Here is an 18,711-nt window from a genome sequence, read left to right on the forward strand (position 1 = left end):
CTGTTATGAATCAGATAGTAAATATTTTGTGCTTTGCAGATCTGATGGTCTTGGTCTCGACTACTCAACTCTCCTATTTTATTATGAAAGTAGTCATGGACAGTACATAAATGAATGTGGCTGTGTTCCAATAAAATTCTATTTTAAATAATAAGAAGTAGACACTGAACTATATTTTATACAACAATTTTAACATTTAAAAAATTAATCAATAGTCTATACTGTGCTATATAACATGAGCATATAAGAAAATCTATATAGAGTTCTAACCAACAGAAGGGCAAAAATTAAATATTCATATACACATGTACAAACACCATTCATAATTGTATTGTAAATTATGTGCTGTAAGTACTTTAGTGGTCAAGAAATCAGTGAAGATTTAGGTAGTGGAGAGAATCAGCCAGAATAGAAAATTTATTCAGATATTGAACAAGGAAAAGAACTGGTCTCTACATGATTTTACGCATCTTTTTTGGAACCATTGTTTCCTTATATTTGCTTCTCTCTACAGCCCAGCTAACCTACTTACTATTTCCCCAACCTCTGGAATGCTTCTTTGCCCCCTTGCCTTTGATTCTCTTTCCCACACTAAGGTTCATCTCTTTGCCTTGATTTTATATCCATTTCTTATTTTTGGTTTCAAAATATACATCCTGCAGAAATCATTTTCTGATTCTTTTGAACTATTCCTCACTGCTGAATACCCAGGCCATTTTCTACCACTCACATTCTATATATTAATATCACTTTGTGTTTCTCCCCACTTCCACACTAGTCTTTGAATTACTTGAGGGTCTTACTTATTTGTATAGTTTGATGTTTTGTAGCCACCAGGCAAAAAACATTGAGACACAGAATAGTATATCTATTGAATTGAATTAAATGCCTTCAGTATTAATTGAAACAAAAGAGTAAACTCTTATGCCCAGGGAATCAATAAGTGCTTGAAATATAGTGCTACCAAGAGCTGAACAGCCTATGGCTTACAGCTGTATCTAATCTTTTAAATGACCAATTTTAACTGGCTTAACTGGATCACTATCATGCTGGTAGTATCCATCTTGACCAACATCTTTCAGCATTTTTGTCTTCATCACTGATGCCAAAGTATTAATTCTGTTGAAAAAGATCCCTGTTTAGTTACTGGCAAGGTTTTCTGAACTATCTAAATGTGAAAATACCTCCTACTCTATTGGAGCACTGCCTTTTATCTCCACAGGAACTTTTCAGCTTATCATTTAACTGCAAATATTTTATGAATTTGGTAACAATGTCTTTCTCTAGTACTTTACCAGTTTATGCTTTTTGGGTTGGAGAACTTTCAGTTTCAAACAAATGTTTGCATGTGCTATCTATCTTGTACATATTTCACTGCTGTTTTAAAATCCTATCTGTGATTTTTGCACCCATGACCAACACAGAATACATATATAGTTCACATTAATGCTGCTCATAAATGTTTTCTTTTTTTTTTTTTTTTTAGTTTTCCCTCTTTCTTGCCTCAGAGTAAGTAAGAATTCATTTCCTGCCCCATGTGAGGATGGGTTAAGCCTTGTAACTACTTCTAGCCAAAGATTCATGAGCATAAGTGAAACATGTCACTTCTGAGCAGAACATTTAAGTTTCATTGTGAGATCCTTCAGAGCTCCATTTCCACTCTGGCAAGGTCACTGGAAATATTCAAAGTGTTTGCCCTTCTGGCAGTCATGGTCGCAGAATGACACAAATAGCAGAATTGTTCATCTATGATGAACATGTAGAATGAGCAAATATAAATATTTCTTTATTGAGCCACCATGATTTAAGGATTGAATGTTGCCACAGTATAACCTAGTCTATCCTGAATGACACAGAAATCAGAAGAGAGATGTTTCTGAAGAAAACAAACAAACCTGAACACATGCAGCATCTTAAGGATGGGTCATCTGAAGATAAGGAAACTGAAAAATAGAAATCTATGTAATGTAGTGGCAATACATTTGGCTAATCGATCACCCAAGATAGTTTGAAATTCAGAATATATAGTTAATAATGTAGTGTTCAGGAAAAAGATTGGACATTAGAATGATAGTAGCCAATGTTGGATGCTATTAGGTGCATTTGACAAGATATTGCAATTAATAAATGACCTCAGTAAATAATTAGGCCATTTGAAAGCAGAGATAAAAGGGTGTATAAAGATATTTCAGATATAGAGAAAATTTTAAGTAAGAAGTGGCTACAGCTTCTCAACCCTAAGAAGATGAATATTAAAATGAGACATATAAGCAAAAATATCAATTAAGGTATAACTTGCAGAAAGATCACATCAATTGGGGAACCATTACACTGATTGTTAAAACCTCTGAAAGAATTAATATTGTTCCCAGAAAATCTCTTCTGTTGAGAAAATGGTTTAGGAAGAGGTTTAGTGGTATAACATACCCACTAAAACTGATAAACTTTTTGTGATTAAATCAAGAGAAAGAGGTGTCCCAAATAGAACTATGACTGTAGTTATTGGCACTGATGGGACTCCAATTGTTAAAAAGGCAAGTTATCGAAAGGGTTGTAGTGCCAAAAGAACCATAACCTAGACTAAAAGACGACTGACTGTCCAAGGCTTAAAATGATTTTTCTCCAGAAAGAAATCAGGCTGACAATGCTACTCAGCCCCCGGGAGGATATATTTTTCCAATTTGAACTTCAGATGTGGCCGAGAATGATAACAAAGGGTAAAATCTCTGAAAGAGCTGCAAAGAGCCATAGAGAACAAGAGACTAAAGCACTCATTCCACAAAGCTGAATCAGGGAATAGTCAAGAAACATTCCTTACCTCTAGGGTAGTGATACCTCAAAAAGTTTGCCCAGTGGTGATTTCAGAATTGCTATATATTACTACATGCTGTGTCTCACATCTTCCTTTTTCTAAATGAGAGTATTGATTGCAGTTTTCCAGTATTTGTTAGACCATTACATATCAGGTTGTGGGGACAGATAACATGTATTTATCTGGATCAAGGTAAGTACTTTCTGATTTTAAGATAGAGGATTTCACATATCACTTGAATGCAAAACCAGCATGTATCACCCAAAGATTCTCAGGTTTTAGACTAATATTGTGATTAATTAGTGCTTACGGGTTGTGTAGTTTGAGAATCGAGTAAGTATACATTCTATGCAGAAAGGAGAGTGAATCAGCTATTTGATGAGCAGAAAGATAAGCTGAGGTAGATATATGTGCTGTTCAGAAAATGTTTCTAGTTCTTCTTCTTTTCGGGATTTGGTAGGATACACTTTTTAATCCACTTCTAAGTGGGTATAATCACGGAACTGGATATGGCTTTTAAGTTGTGAGTGGAAGGGCTTATGTGTAACTTCCTTTGACTCTGAAATAGTGACCAGTAAAATTTGAGATGGTGTCCAAAGTCATAGGTGGTTATGAGGAGTAGAGTGACTCAGCAAGCTTCAGTGGGGATCATCGACAGCAGGAAACACAACTTTGTGATTTTCAAGTCACTGAGATTTTTGGAGGGTGTTTGTTACTACAGAGTAATTTAGCCTATGCTGACTGATCTTTTCCAAATCAATAGTATAAGCTGTTTCTTTGATAAGTATGACTATTTTTCTAGAAAGAACTAAAAATAGATTTTTCTAGAAAGAACTAAAAATATTTTAGTTCTAGAAAGAACTAAAAATAGATTCTGTGCATAAAAACAATTTTAAGGACTTAATAGAAAGAGAAAGCATGTTTTTATCAAGCTAATACACAACCCTCTAATGTAAAATATCAGTACTATGTATACATTTAATTTAAATATATCTATTATTAATGCCTTATATTTCAGTACCATATCAGTATAGGTCATAAATAATGGCGCACAAGGAATAGAATTGTCACATTGAACTTAGAAAGGAAGTCAGGCACTTTAAGAATTAGGTTTGTGATCATTTCCACTCTGCTTGAATTTTTGAATCTAACCTAAGTTAGCCTGAAAATTGAACCAGTGTATTTTTAAAAATACGTATCTGAAGCATTATTGCTGTTTTATTCCTGTGCCATACTGACAAATAATGTTATCTCTGAAAGGCTTTTATTTAACTGATTTCTCTTTGAAAATGAGGAAAATGTAAACTGCCCAATATTTTTCAGTGTCTCAAAAGAGCTAAAAGCTCTACTGTTAATAGTGCTGATTGTCAAAAGAAAATCTTATCAAGATAAATTCTTTAGCATTGAAATTTCCCTAAGATAATTGGATCAAGGCCTTCAAATTCTGAGATATTTCACAACGGCAATTTTTGCTCCCAGTTTTCGCTTATGCTTTTTCCACTATTTTCCTATAAAGAAGAAAATAAAGGTAGAATTTTGAAAACATTTTACACCCATTCAGCTAGATGTGTAGCTCCAAAATCAGCAAGCATAATAGGAAAATTGGTAAAAAAACAGACCTACAGATGTTCTGCAAAAAAATGAAAACAAAAACCTAGCAAAGTGGCTATGCACATATATGAGTCATGAGGACAATGGCCATTGACTGGATGCATTTTATTATGTATACATATACACTGCTACAAAGCCATCATTAAATCATCCTAAATACATATTTTTTGTCTTTATCCTTTCTTTCTCTCTTTTTCCTTCAGTCCAATTAAGGATACAAAACTGAGATTTTAATCTCTTAATATTAAAATAAAACACCTCATCTGTCTCAGAAATAACATTCTTGACTCTTCTGGGATGGCACTACACTATACCTCTAGAATTTAGATAAATTTCAAGAACGCTAATAATTTACTCAACCTAAAGTGTGTGTCCTAGTTATAGTGGAAAAAATACATAAATGAGGTCAGTTCATTGGTGACTAATTTCCCTGCTGATCTGCTACTTTTACTGCCACCATAACTAGTGTCAGCAATGCAGTAATAAAGAAAAATAAAGGAAAAGAAACCCGTGAGTGTTCCTGGCTCTGGCCTGCATCCACAATTCTGTTCCACCATATGTGCAGCACCATTCTTAACTGCTCCAGTTTTTCCCCAGGTAAATCCTTATTTTTCTCAGCAGTTCTTCCACTTTTTATTCTAAATGCAAATCTACATAGCTCCTTTATTTTCAAAAGTGGAGCTATTGGCACATCATATAAAGTCTGTGTTGGGGAAATTTTTTTTTGTGAAATTATCGTATATTCTTTCTTTTTCCTATTTTCATACTGAAAAATAAACTATGCATACTAAAAGTCACAATCCATGATTTAAGATTTAAGACTAAAAGTCTTAAATCTACTTCTCAGTCTTTCCTTGCCTGTATCTCACTCTTCTTAACATAAGAAACAAACATGAGTCCAACAAGTTCACATTTTTGTAAAGATTCACTTCCAACCCTCATTATTTTGCTACCACTCAGGCTTGGAAAACAAAAACTCTTACTGAAGCATATAAATTTTGGCAATAACTTTATTTCCAGAATTATAGCTGACTATAACCAATGAACAATTGGTTAACCCTTCTGCTGAAACCATTAAAAATCCTTGATTATTAAACATTTAAAAAAACTTTTCATTTTATCAATGGCCAATAAATTGAAATCTTAAGGCCAAAATATAAGTGAACTCACAGAGGTAAGTAAACCATAAGGTCAGCCTTCACCTTGAGGCTATTTGCCCAATTGTGATCTTTAGTTTTAGTTTTTGCCTCCTTTTGGGAGAAAAGACACAGGTGGTAAAACCTAGGTTTCTCCCAAACAAGAACCCCATGAGGTTATTTATTATTGGCCTAAGAGTGAAGCAGAAAGACATTATTCACCAATTCCCATATTCCTGTACCTGTTGGTAAGAAGGGAAGAGTACGCCTGTCTTGGGCACTTGTGCTAGTGGTAGAGGGGAAAAAAATAAATGAATGGAAAAATAATCTTGCAGTGAGATATCTTAGCTATAAGCCAAGTCTGAAATTAAAGTAACAATTGATAGAGGATGTGGAAGAAAAAAAAAATAATGCAACACTTAGTTTAAAATTTTCGTGGGTAGTCAGTGTCCCCAGTCTAGTAAGTAGGAAATATAAATCATCTTGAGAAATAGAAAAAAACTACTTCACAATCAGGTTTAAAATAATTCTCACTAGTAAAAGTCCAGTGAATAAGAGCTCACAACACATGCAAAGACTGTCAACTCAGAATTTTATAACTAGCAAAAACAAAACAATACAAAACAACACTTTCAATATGAGGGAAAAATGAGAGTAACATACACATTTTCAGACAGGTAAACCCAAGAGTTGCCAAGGACAGATTTTTTCAACAGGAAATTCTATAGTGTAGAATTTTTAAGCAAATCTAGTTTAATAATTAAGAATATTCTAAATAAGAGTACTTTAGGCAAAATGACATTAATTTCAGTGAAAGTTATTAAAAGTAAGATAAGGATAAAGGTAAGCATATGACTAATTCAATTAATTATATAATATACTAATGTCTTGAAAGTCTATAATAGAAATAATTAATAACAATATAATTTTATAAATTAGAGGGAGAGTGGTTAAATTGTTCCAATATTCCTGAAATATCTGGAAGGATGAAGTTTTTAAAAACTTTAGAGTTTGATATATTAAATTGTCAGGTTAATGTTTCTAGAATAATCATTAAAAGAAAAGGAGTAAAGGGAGAAAATGAAATAAGATAAAAAATTAAAAAAAAAATCCACCACCAAAAAAAGCTAGGAAGGGAAAAACAAAACAGAAGAGAAGAATCAAATGATCAATGATGTCAAATAATAATCCAGAATGGGCACCATTTTACAAACACCAGATTGACAAAAATTTTAAACTACAATAATAATGTACTATAGAGGATATGAAGCAGTGAGACCACTTACTAATTACACACAGGTGTGAGTATCATTTGAGGTAACTACTTTTGGAAACAAGTCAGCATTAATTTATAAAATGAAATATATAAATACCCCTTACATAAGCAAGTCACACCTAGTTTTACACTTAGAGTAGCTCCTACATGTATGCACACCTAAACATGTATAAAAATATTCAATCCCACTGGTTGGGTGAAAACAACTTGGAAATAACCATCATAAGTATAACGGATAAATAGAGTGACATAGTTAATCAAAAGAATTCTATACATTTGTAAAAATGAATTAATCAATGCTGCATTCAACTACATGGATGAACATCAGAAACACCATTGAAAAAAAAGGCAAATTATTCCATTTTCATGAAGTTCCCCAAACTTCCAAAATTAGATAAACTTTCTAGTGATATAAACCTAAGTAATAAACCTCTAAAAAATAAATTAAAATGATAAGTCCCACGTTCAGTTAATGGTTAATGCTAAAGTGGAAAAAGATTGAGATGTGTATACAAGGTGATTTTAATGTTACTATTCTCTCTTCTTTAAAATGGATTATTATATTTTTATCTTTAATGTTTACTCCTACTTTATTAGTATTTTTGTATGTAATATTGAAGATAAATAAAAAAATAAAAATTTATGTATAAAGTAGAGGTTAATATGAGGTTGATAATTTTGAGGAAAAGTTTTTATTAGTAGAATCTGGGCCCCTGTTATCCAAACTCCCCCCAAAATTCTGTAAATATTTTAATATTAATCTAATCCTTCAGCTTGTGGTTTGCCAACTTTCCTTTCTTTCTCTTTTTTGCCATCATGCCTTTCATCCATTTAACTACCGCTGTATTTATTGACAGTGACGAAAATTCTAAGAATTCTAAGGCATATATGGGAATTTTAATTTTTTTTATTGACAAAATAATGATGATTTTTCCCCATGTGATACTAAAAGTGTAGTCACATAATATTTTTTGTGTGGTTTTTATTTTTATATTGATTGTTGATGCTATATGCCTTGTTTTCCTCTGTAAAGTTTTGATGTGATGCTGGCTATTGAATTAAAACACAAGAATGGACTACTGGCTTTCAGCTTATTTGCAGAAGCATATTTCTCCCCACACTATAAATTTTGAGTTAGAAGATCAGGATTTCACATGTACTAAAATGTGCTGTAAACCTTAATGTGCTCTGTGTTTAGTGATTTTTTTTTTAAACGTAAGCCGTGGCTGTTCAATACATCTGACATCTTTCCAATTTTGTCTTGAAAAACGAAAGATTAGCATTTTATACTGTATCATCCAGTATGTAGCTGTTTATATTTATCTTTATTCTCTTCTGACAGGCAAAAAAAAAAAGTCTAAGCATTTCACAATAAACCTTTTAGTTTTATACTATTCTTTTTGGAAGGTAAATAATTTAAAAGTAGACTACAGCACTCCCAAAACTGTACCCTTAGGTCAGTGTGGAGCAAGTATAAAGTGGTTGATATCTGAATGTAGATGTTTTTTAAAGCCAGACATGCTTTTGTTTTTTTGGCCTTTAGCCTAAACAAAAATAAAACATTCAAACAGAATACAATGTATGTACTCTGGATGTCAGTGCTTTGTTGGCAGAGTTATTCCTCTTCATGTCCTGTTTATTTTCAGAAGGCTTCAAGTAAGTGTTAAATCTTGTTTTTATATCTTACAAAGGACTTCCACAACCATAAGCAGTTTAAAATCCATTTGGTAAAGATACTGTGGAAGATGATCAAGTATTATCTTGCTATGATCAATCTGTCTTCATCAGAAATTAAGAAGACACTTCTACTCTCAATTAAGCAGGAGTTATTGAAGCTTCATATTAAACTGAGTTTATCCCAATTTTGGAACACTGAGGCTATCCACGTGACAGGAAACCACAAAAGTCTCATGTTCAAGTGCAAGAATTATGTTGCAGAAGAGAAGAGCATAGTCCAACATGACAAACACTTGAAGAAGATCAACAATGAAAAGAAGGAAAAAAAAATACTCAACAAATGGATACATGCACTCCTATGTTCATATCAGTATACTTACAGCAGCCAAGCCACAGAAGCAACCTAAATATCCATCAACATATGAATGGATAACGAAGATGTGGTATATACATATGATGGAATACTATGCAGCCATAAAAAAGAATGAAATAATGTCACTTGCAGCAACATGGATGGGCCTAGAGATCATTATACTAAGTGAAGTAAGTCAGAAAGAGGAAGACAAATACCATATGATATCACTTATATGTGGAATCTAAAATATGACACAAATGAACTTATTTATATGAAACATAAACAGACTCACAGACATGGAGAACAGATTTGTGGTTGCCAAGGGGGAGGGGGGTGGGGGAACGATGGATCAGCAGTTTGGGAGCATCAGATGCAAACTATTATATATAGAATGGATAAACAACAAGGTCCTACTGTACAGCACAGGAAACTATATTTAATATCCTGTGATAAACCATAATGTAAAATAATATGAAAAAGAATATATATATATATATATAACTGAATCACTTTTCTGTACACCAGAAACTAATACAACATTGTAAATCAACTATACTTCAATAAAAAATAAATTTAAAGAAATGGAAGAACTTACACTCAAAGAAAAATACTTAATATAACAATCTGAACAGGTTTTTCAAACAAACATTCAGAAAGACAAAGGAAGGAATTACTTCCTTGGAACAATAAATGAAGATTATGAAATAAAAACATAAAATTATGACAAAATGGAAAAGGAGCAATACAATAAACTATAAAGAGCTCTTAAAAATAAGGTATAACTTCTGAAATAATTAAAAATATGAGGCAAATAGGCTGAATGGAACCATTGATGAGAGAACTGGTGACTAATGATCAAGCTTAGGAATTCTCCTGGAATTCAGGGCAAATATATGCACAGATGAAATCAAGAAATGTCCAATGAGCCAGACTAGCAATAGTTATCTAATAAGATTTTCAGAAAAGAAAAAGCAAAAATTATGAGAGGAAAGATAGTTAAGAATTTTCTAGAACTGAAAAAGTGAAGATTTCTTGTACAAGAAAACTCAGCAAGTGTTGAACAGTAACTGAGAAGAAGAAAAAAAGGAAAAAGGAAAATGCATACATTGACACACTGTAGTAAATCTCATATAAACTTTGAGGCTATAGCAATAAAATTCTAATAGCTACAAGATGTAAAGACAAATTACTAACAATGGAATGAAAATGAGTAGTATTGTATTTTTATCGGCAATATTTGATACAAGAAGAATGAGAAAATATTGTCAAAGTGCTACATAAAAATAAAGCTAAACTACATTTAAAGTCTAAATGTTAATAATAGATTGAATTTATGAATTATACATTCATGAATTTACAAGTGGTATAAATATATATTGATGGATGCCAGTGAGACATAAAATTATTCAAAGTCTGTTGATTTCTAAGTGAAAGAATACCAAATTCCAAAATACTTGAAGAAATTAAAGTTTGCATGTTAAAGATATGAGCAAAGTCCAGGAAGAACAGATGTGGAAACTAGAACTTTCAAATCAACCAAAAAGAATAGGAAAAAGGAAAAAAGAAGAAAACATGGTAAATATACATTTTTATGGAGAGCTATCAATAATAGAAATATTTATTCGAGAAGTGATGGGGACGGGTGTCCTTTGGTATATTTAAAACAATCCTAATCACAAGCAAAGAATACTTCCATTTTCTAAAAAAAAAAAGAGACTGTTAGATTTGAGTCACTGTTATTGACTCAAGGTTATGAAGAACATGCTTCACTGTGTTATTTTACTGATTCAAAATTGAAGGGAAATTCTACATTGTATTAAATGCTTAGCAAGATCCTCATTTTTTCACTTGACAAATTAAAAATGAAAAAGACAAAAACAAGCTTAAAAATGGTCATTACTCTCCACAGCAGAAGCACTATTCTTTTGTAAAATAAAATATTTAGAAATGAATAACAGGAAGCTGGAAAGTTTTTTTTAATTGCTCTTTACTTGTAAACTAAAATTAACGTTATTAAAAAACCACATGAAAACTTCCAGTTTACTTTATCAAAAGAACACTGCCCATCATTTGGGTGTGCCTAAAATCCCAAGGTACAGATTTTAAGTGTGAAAAATCAGAATCACTTCTATCAGGGCAAGTACAACACATTGAACTACAGTTTCTCAGGACATCGAGAACTTTACAAGAATAAAATGATCGATTTTAAAACCTGCGCTAGTTCATTCAGTCTGAAATACTACTTTGAACGTGGCATTTCTTATTCTGCTTATGATTAAACTAACTGGGCTACTGCAGAGCCATTTTAATCTTATTGTTCCTATTTGGAGAGTGACGATCACTGGTTCTTTACTGATTACCATTTTCTCTGATATTATGTAAAAAGTGTACTCTAAATTGTAAAGCTGGTATCAAATCTGATGGGATATAATTATTTTTGATGTAATTTGTTTTAGTCATGCAAACACAACTTTTAACAACTTTCAGATATAATTCACATACTATACAACTTACCCACTTAAAGGGTACATTTCAACGGTTTAAATACATTCACAGAGTTGTGCACCTACTACCATAATCAATTTAGAGCATTTTTTACCCCTCCCACCAAAATCCCAACTCTACCTAGCTATCACTCTGCAACCCCCATCTTCCCAGCCCTAGGCAACCACTAACCTGCGTTCTGTCTATAGATTTTCCTATTCTGGACAATTCATATGTGGAATTACACAATATGTGGTTCTTTGTGACTGGATTTTTTTCACTAAGAATAATATTTTCAAGGTTCATCCATGTTGTAGCATGTATCAGTACTTCATTTCTTTTTATTGCCAAACAATATTCTATTATGTAGGCATGCCACATTTTATTTATCCTTTCATTGGTTAATAGACACTTGGTCTTTTCCACTTTTTGGCTACTGTGAACAATAATGCTATAAGCATCCATGTGGAAGTTTTTGCCAGAATGTATGTTTTCAGCTCTCTTGGGTCTATATATCTAACAGTGAAATTCCTGGGCCATATAGTTTAACCATTTGAGGAACTGCCAGAGTGCCTTCCAACACGGCTGAGCCATTTTACATTCCTACCAGTAGTGTTTGAGAGATTCAGTTTCTCCACATCCTTGCCAACACATGTGATCGCCAGTCTTTTCTATTGTAGCCTTCAGAGTGGCTGTGAAGTGCTAATGCATTGTGGTTTTGATGTAAATTTCTCTGATGGCTAATGACATTGAGCCTCTCTTCACATGCTTTTTAGCCATCTGTGTGTCTTCTTTAGAGAAATGACTTTTCAGATACTTTGTTCATTTTTAATTGAGTTATTCTTTTTTAATGTTTGAGTTTTAAAATACCTTTTTGTATATGTGAGATATAGGCACACATAATTTTAATGCTATCCTCAAATTCTCAAATCCTAAGAATTAATTTAAAATTGAACCTTAGATAGGTAAGATCTTCACTTTTGTGACAACGTGGCACAAACTTCTCCTATAATAATCTGCATTCTGACTCACACACGTTTCAATCAGTACATCTTAACTGATTAATCTTTTACAGAATATGTATAGAAATTGTAACTTTTCTCATTTGTTCAATTATCAACAACTGCTTCTCTTTCCATTTTTCATATTTAGCTGTCTCAGTGTTAATCAGAAATGCTTTTTAGTAAGAAGTTCAAATAGAGCCAATATTTCACAATAAACATAAAATGTGGTCACTTCTCCAGAAGGCAAACACCAATAATTTTTTAAATTATCTTAATTATAGTTCAATTAACCAAAGTTATGTCTTAGAGTGCACAGTGTTATATAAGGTATTATAAGTTTAGAAACATTTCTATCTTCTTTTATTTTAATTTAGAGTAATATTCTTTAATCATTTTGGTTACCTCTTTATTGATATTGTCACTCCTTGGGATTCTCTACAATCCTTACTTACTTGCCTCATTCATTTTTATCATCTCTCTCGCATCTCTTTCTATTAATTTTGTAATTTCAAACTTGGTTGCTTCCAACTAAGAGAGATGTTCTTTTTCTAACTTATTAAGCATTCTGGCCATCTGTTAACCAGCTCAGGCCTTTGTCTTCACAAATATCACATTTATCATTCTCTTAGTATTGTAATTGATCCAAATTAAAGTGAGATGTGCACTCCACATTTCCAATGTCCACACCAAAGTCCTTCCAGAGAATCAGGCAATGCTTTCCCTATAAAGTGTAATTCTTCCTTTGCACAGTAAACTCCTCTGGGAATCATCATTTTGAATGTGTAGTTTTCACAAATTTAATGCCAGGAAACTAACCTTTTTGGAAGTGTCAATATCACTACTATCTTAAATGTAGTTCTAAAAGTATTTTTAGTTTCTAAGTAAGTTAAAACAGAATTATGTGCATTTTTTTTCTTTTCATAATATAAATAAACTATAAGTTTATTAAGCATCTTATCTTGTACTTTGAACTGTACCTAAATGCCTTGAGACACAAAAGTTCTGATAGCCTTCAGCTCAAAAGCAAGTGCTGGGGAAGAAATTAAAAAGTTGATGCCTTAAGAAAGATGTATCTGGTCCCTAAGAATAGTTAAGATGTCTATATTATAAGCCATCATAGTACTTTGTCTTCTTACTTTATGGTTTAAATTATGACTTATAATTTTATATATTTTGAATTTTTATATATTTTTGAATTTTTGAACATATATATGTATATTTTTATATATCTTGAATTTATATATATATATATGATTATGTAATATACATATACACACACCATTCATATATTCAATAGACTATGTGATTTGCAGAAATCATGTTTTGCTTGCTGTTATTATTACTAGGACTTTACATTATGATAAATAGATCCTCAAAAATACATGATGAATCAACAAATAGGAGAAAGGAACCAATGGAGGCTCAATAGTCTGAGCATTTTTTGCAGAGGTGGTAAGGCTAGAAGGAACCTAGAAAGATGTTGAAATATAAAGAGTCCAAGAAAAAAGTGGAGGTGAAAGGAATTCCAGAGTGAGTGACAAATTAAGCAAAAGAAAGCATGACAGTTTATAGCAATCTCATGGAATAATGGGGAAATTGGCAAGACTGCAGAGTAATGGTTGTGTGTGGGCAATTAAGTTAGATATATTGTATGAAATCAAATTATAAGCAGCTTTAAAATTAGATAATTGAGACTACTGTGATAGGATAAGGGAGTCATTGAAGATTTTTACCCTGGGGAGGAGCAACATTACTTAAAACATGTCTGGTAGTTTTCTGTCCTGAAACTATGTGCAGAGTGAATTGGAAGGTTTTTGAGTCTGGGCTATAACTCAAAGCTAAATGTTGTTCTCAGATCTAAAATTTCACTTAGCCTAGATTTTTTGAAAAAAAGTATACATATATAACACCCTGAACTATTCATTATTTTACACTTGTCCTTACTTATATCTTCAGTTTTATTTTACCTGGGAGATAAAATAATACACATCTTTTTTTGAATTGGCAATATATAAATAAATGAAAGCTACAAATAAATGGAAAGGGAATGAATTATGGTTGCTCACTACAAAAGTGCTGCCACATCCAAACATGAGTCCATGAAACCCTGGAAAACACTAGTGACAAAGAGACTCTACAATAATATAAGAGAGTTATTTCAAAAGATAAATCATAAATATCAATATTTAGTGAGAAAAAGAATATGCATTAAGTATAATCAGAGGATGAGTTAAAGATGGCTTTATGGTTTGCATTACCTACTGGGAATTTAGCTATTATTTGGAAAGAGAAAACATTTAAGATGAAGAACTGATGAAATAATTGGAGTTTAGTATTTCATGTGACCATGGACTATACAAAAGAATATATCCAGGAAACAATTTCAAGTTATTAGAGAAGAATTTCAATGAGAGACTTGGGAGACATCAGCAGAGTGAAAAAGGTGATGTGTATGTGAAACCATTAAAACAGATCAGGTATCCAAAAGAGAAGGGACATATAACAGAAAGAGCAGAGGGTCATGACTTATTAGTATATTACTTCGTATATTGCCCATACTGACTATGTTGAAGTAAGCAGTGCTTATTTCATTTTTCAAACAAGAAAATTAGGGCTTCCCTGGTGGCGCAGTGGTTAAGAATCCTCCTGCCAATGAAGGGTACATGGGTTCAAGCTCCTGGTCCAGGAAGATCCCACATGCCACAGAGCAGCTAAGCCTATGCGCCACAACTACTGAGCCTGCGCTCTAGAGCCCACGAGCCACAGCTACTGAAGCCTGCAAGCCACAACTACTGAAGCCCGCACGCCTAGAACCTGTGCTCTGCAACGAGAAGCCACCGCAATGAGAAGCCTGCGCACCTCAACAGAGTAGCCCCCGCTCACCACAACTAGAGAAAGCCCGCGCACAGCAATGAAGACCCAATGCAGCCAAAAATAATAAATAAAATAAATAAATTTATTTTAAAAAAAGACAAGAAAATTCGAGGTTTTTTTTTTTTTTTTTTTTTTGCCTGTTGGGTCTTCGTTGCTGCGCTTGGGCTTTCTCTGGTTGCAGCGAGCGGGGACTACTTTTCGTTGCGGTGCGCGGGTTTCTCATCACAGTGGTTTCTCTTGTTGCAGGAGCACAGGCTCTAGGCGCGCAGGCTTCAGTATTTGTGGCGCACGGGCTTAGTTGCTCCATGTCATGTGGGATCTTCCCGGACCAGGGATTGAACCCGTGTCCCCTGCACTGGCAGGCGGATTCTTAACCACTGCGCCGCCAGGGAAGGGAAGCCCCCACAGGATGTTAATAGTATGTCTAAGGTAACACAGTTGATAGTGGCACAACGAGGGTGCACTCACTGGAAGAGACCCCTTAGATACTACTGGTGGAGCTGTAAACTCTAATAGACTTTCTGTTGGAAAGGGAGCAGTGTGTATCAGAAGTCTTATAAATGTTTATATCTTTTGATACAATAATAACATTCCTGTTAATTTTCCCAAGGAATTGAACACCCACACAAATTTATGTGTATCAACATTCACTGAAGCATTATTAATGAGTAAAAATTAAAAGCAGTATCTATGTCCAACAAGAAAATATGTATGCTCGTTATCTCACATCTCTGTAACAGAGTACTATGCAGCCTTTATAATCATGTTTTTAATGAATATGAGAGTGTGGAAATGCTAGAAGAATATAAAATGAGAAAGGCAGTATAAAGAGGAAAGAAACTGTCTAGTCAAAGTGCTATTTCAGGAAGAGTAAAAAGGTTTACAGACTACTTGTTTTTAATTTAAAAAGAAAATAACTTTATTATATTCCATGAAAAACATTTTTATTAATAAAGGTTAGATTACTTCATTAAATAAATATCAATAAGAAAATGACACTACTTTCTACCTACTACCATAGGATTAATAACCAGAAATATTTAAACAGCTACTGAGAGGCTCTTTTCTAGTTGTTAATGTGTTCAGTGTTTCACAATTCACTAATTTCGTTCACCAGTCTGTGGAATAAGCCTTGTAGAAGGTATGAATGTAGAACTAAAGGTCAGAAAGATGAAGTCCCTTACCCCCAATCACACAGGGATTTAGCAGTAGATTTGTTACGTCCAGAATCATCATTGTTCTTTAGATCCTAGGTATTGTAAAACCTATTATTTTTAAATAATATTTTTATTTTGCATAAATAGTAATACATTTATTTCATGAAAGTAGTTCTTATTCTATAACAATGGAAATATTATATGTAATATACCTAACTTCATAAAAAATATCCCAGATAACAATCTACTACTACATAAAACTTCTCCCATTAGTATCTTCTCCCGTTATTAACAATAAAATCAAGTTTAAATTTTATTCAAATTCTTAAGTTTTAATAGTCTTCTGAATTACTTGAAACTTCACAGTGACGGGTTTTATTTTCTATACCTTGTTCAGGGCCTTGACTTCTTTAGTTTCTTTAAAATGCATGGCATATTTTCAAAGCAAATGAGCAATTCTAGGATTTTGTCTGCATTTCCTGTTAGGTGAAACAGTTTCACTTTATTCTGTTAATTGAACTACACATAATTAAAAGTTAAACATATGTGTTAAGAGTCATCCAGAGGCTTTTAACAGATATTCGGTATAAGAATTATCCTTTTGCCAGACATACCAACACGGCCTTCTAGCCATGATTTTTCTGGGATCTACTATGAAAGACGTAAAAATTCGGGCTTTCGTTGCATTGCCTGGCTTGTGACATTCTTCTCCAGGCTCATACTTCTTTCAATACTGCACCATGCTGTGATTTTTCGAAAACATTTAAAGTAAAATTGCGTTTTACTAATTTAAATTTAAATGTATATGTGGTGATAGCAATGCAAACAATCTAAGGCAGCTGATGGCTGACTACATAGATATGTGTTTCACATGACTAATTTTGCCCATGCCCAGGTAATAACTATTAACAGTACCTCATAAACTGCTTCTCTGAGTAACAACTGATGAATTATTTTAACCTGACTATAATAAAAATTCTAGTTTTAAAAATATAATATACTAAAGGGAGAAGGATCTTTGGGATCTAGCATATGTAACAGTTTATTTAATGCTAAATTTATTACATACTCTTGACTATATATGTTATGCTACGTTTAGAAATGCTGTGATGAGTAAAGTGGTCCCCTTCCTTCCCACCACTCAGCCATTCTTCCATGCTGAGCCTGCTTTCCCTGTGGCCAAAAGATTTGCTTTTGTCTTATGCTGGTTGGGCAGAGCAAGCTGTACAAACAGGAACATCTCCAGCAATGCCAATTTCACAAATGTACTGCAATGCCAGCCATCTGCCAATCTATCTGTGTGCTCTCGAGCTCTGAGGCTGCTCCTGGGGCCAGAGGACACTGGACTACTCTCATGTTGGCTCCATCCTGGTATGAACAAGCATCACCTCTCCTGCTATGTGGCCCTTTCACTGATGTTTATCTTCTGCCCAGGCAGCAGCCTAGCCCTGCCACAGAACATGTGCCTGGTCATAAGTATATATTTCCTTGTGTATCAAGGGGGGAAAGTATGTCCAAAATATACACACATATTACCCACCTCTGTCACTGTAAGCAGGACCTCTATTCAGCCAATCTGTAAACACCAAATCTAGGCATTGTCCATGATATCTCTCTTTTTGCCATCCCTTGTATACAATCCATCAGCAAGTTCCTTCCAAAACTCATCCTAAACTAGTCCATTTTTCACCTTGTCTATTGCTACAGGTGAAATCACAACCTCTTCTTTTCTGAACTATTAGAATAGGCTTCTAATATTTTATTTATTATTCTTGCCTCTGATTATCCTTTTTCAGATAACATGGTCTTTTTAAACATAAATCATACCTTAAAATTCCCTTTCTTAAATTCCCCTAAGGATCCCCATCCCTTATCCAGACATATTATCCTGGTTTATGTCCAAATATAATATCCTGTTTTGTAAAGCCTTCCTTGGTCCTGTTCCTTCCTGTGTCTCTAACCTCAGTTCTCTCTGCCTTACTTTCTGGTCTTTATTTTGCCAACCTAGTTTTTGCCCTGTGGTCTTTGCCCTGATCTTTGACTTGGAAGATTTTCCCCTTGACCTTCACAAGGCTGACTACTTGGGCTACTTCCTATTAGGGAAATCTCCCTTAACTGCCACTTTTATTGAGACTTTTTCCTTACCCACCCAATCTATAATAGTTTCTCCTTAATCATCATAATATCACCATAGCATTTATTGTTATCTAGTATTTTTGGCACATTTATATGTACTTATGCATTTATTATCTGTATCTCCTAATTAGAGTATGAACTGTTTTATTATCTGTTTCTCCTAATTAGAATATGAACTGTTTTAAGGCA

The sequence above is a fragment of the Monodon monoceros genome, unplaced genomic scaffold (assembly GCF_005190385.1).
Source record: "Monodon monoceros isolate NGI ecotype Baffin Bay Population unplaced genomic scaffold, NGI_Narwhal_1 Super_Scaffold_20, whole genome shotgun sequence".
In the NCBI taxonomy this organism is placed as follows: domain Eukaryota; kingdom Metazoa; phylum Chordata; class Mammalia; order Artiodactyla; family Monodontidae; genus Monodon; species Monodon monoceros.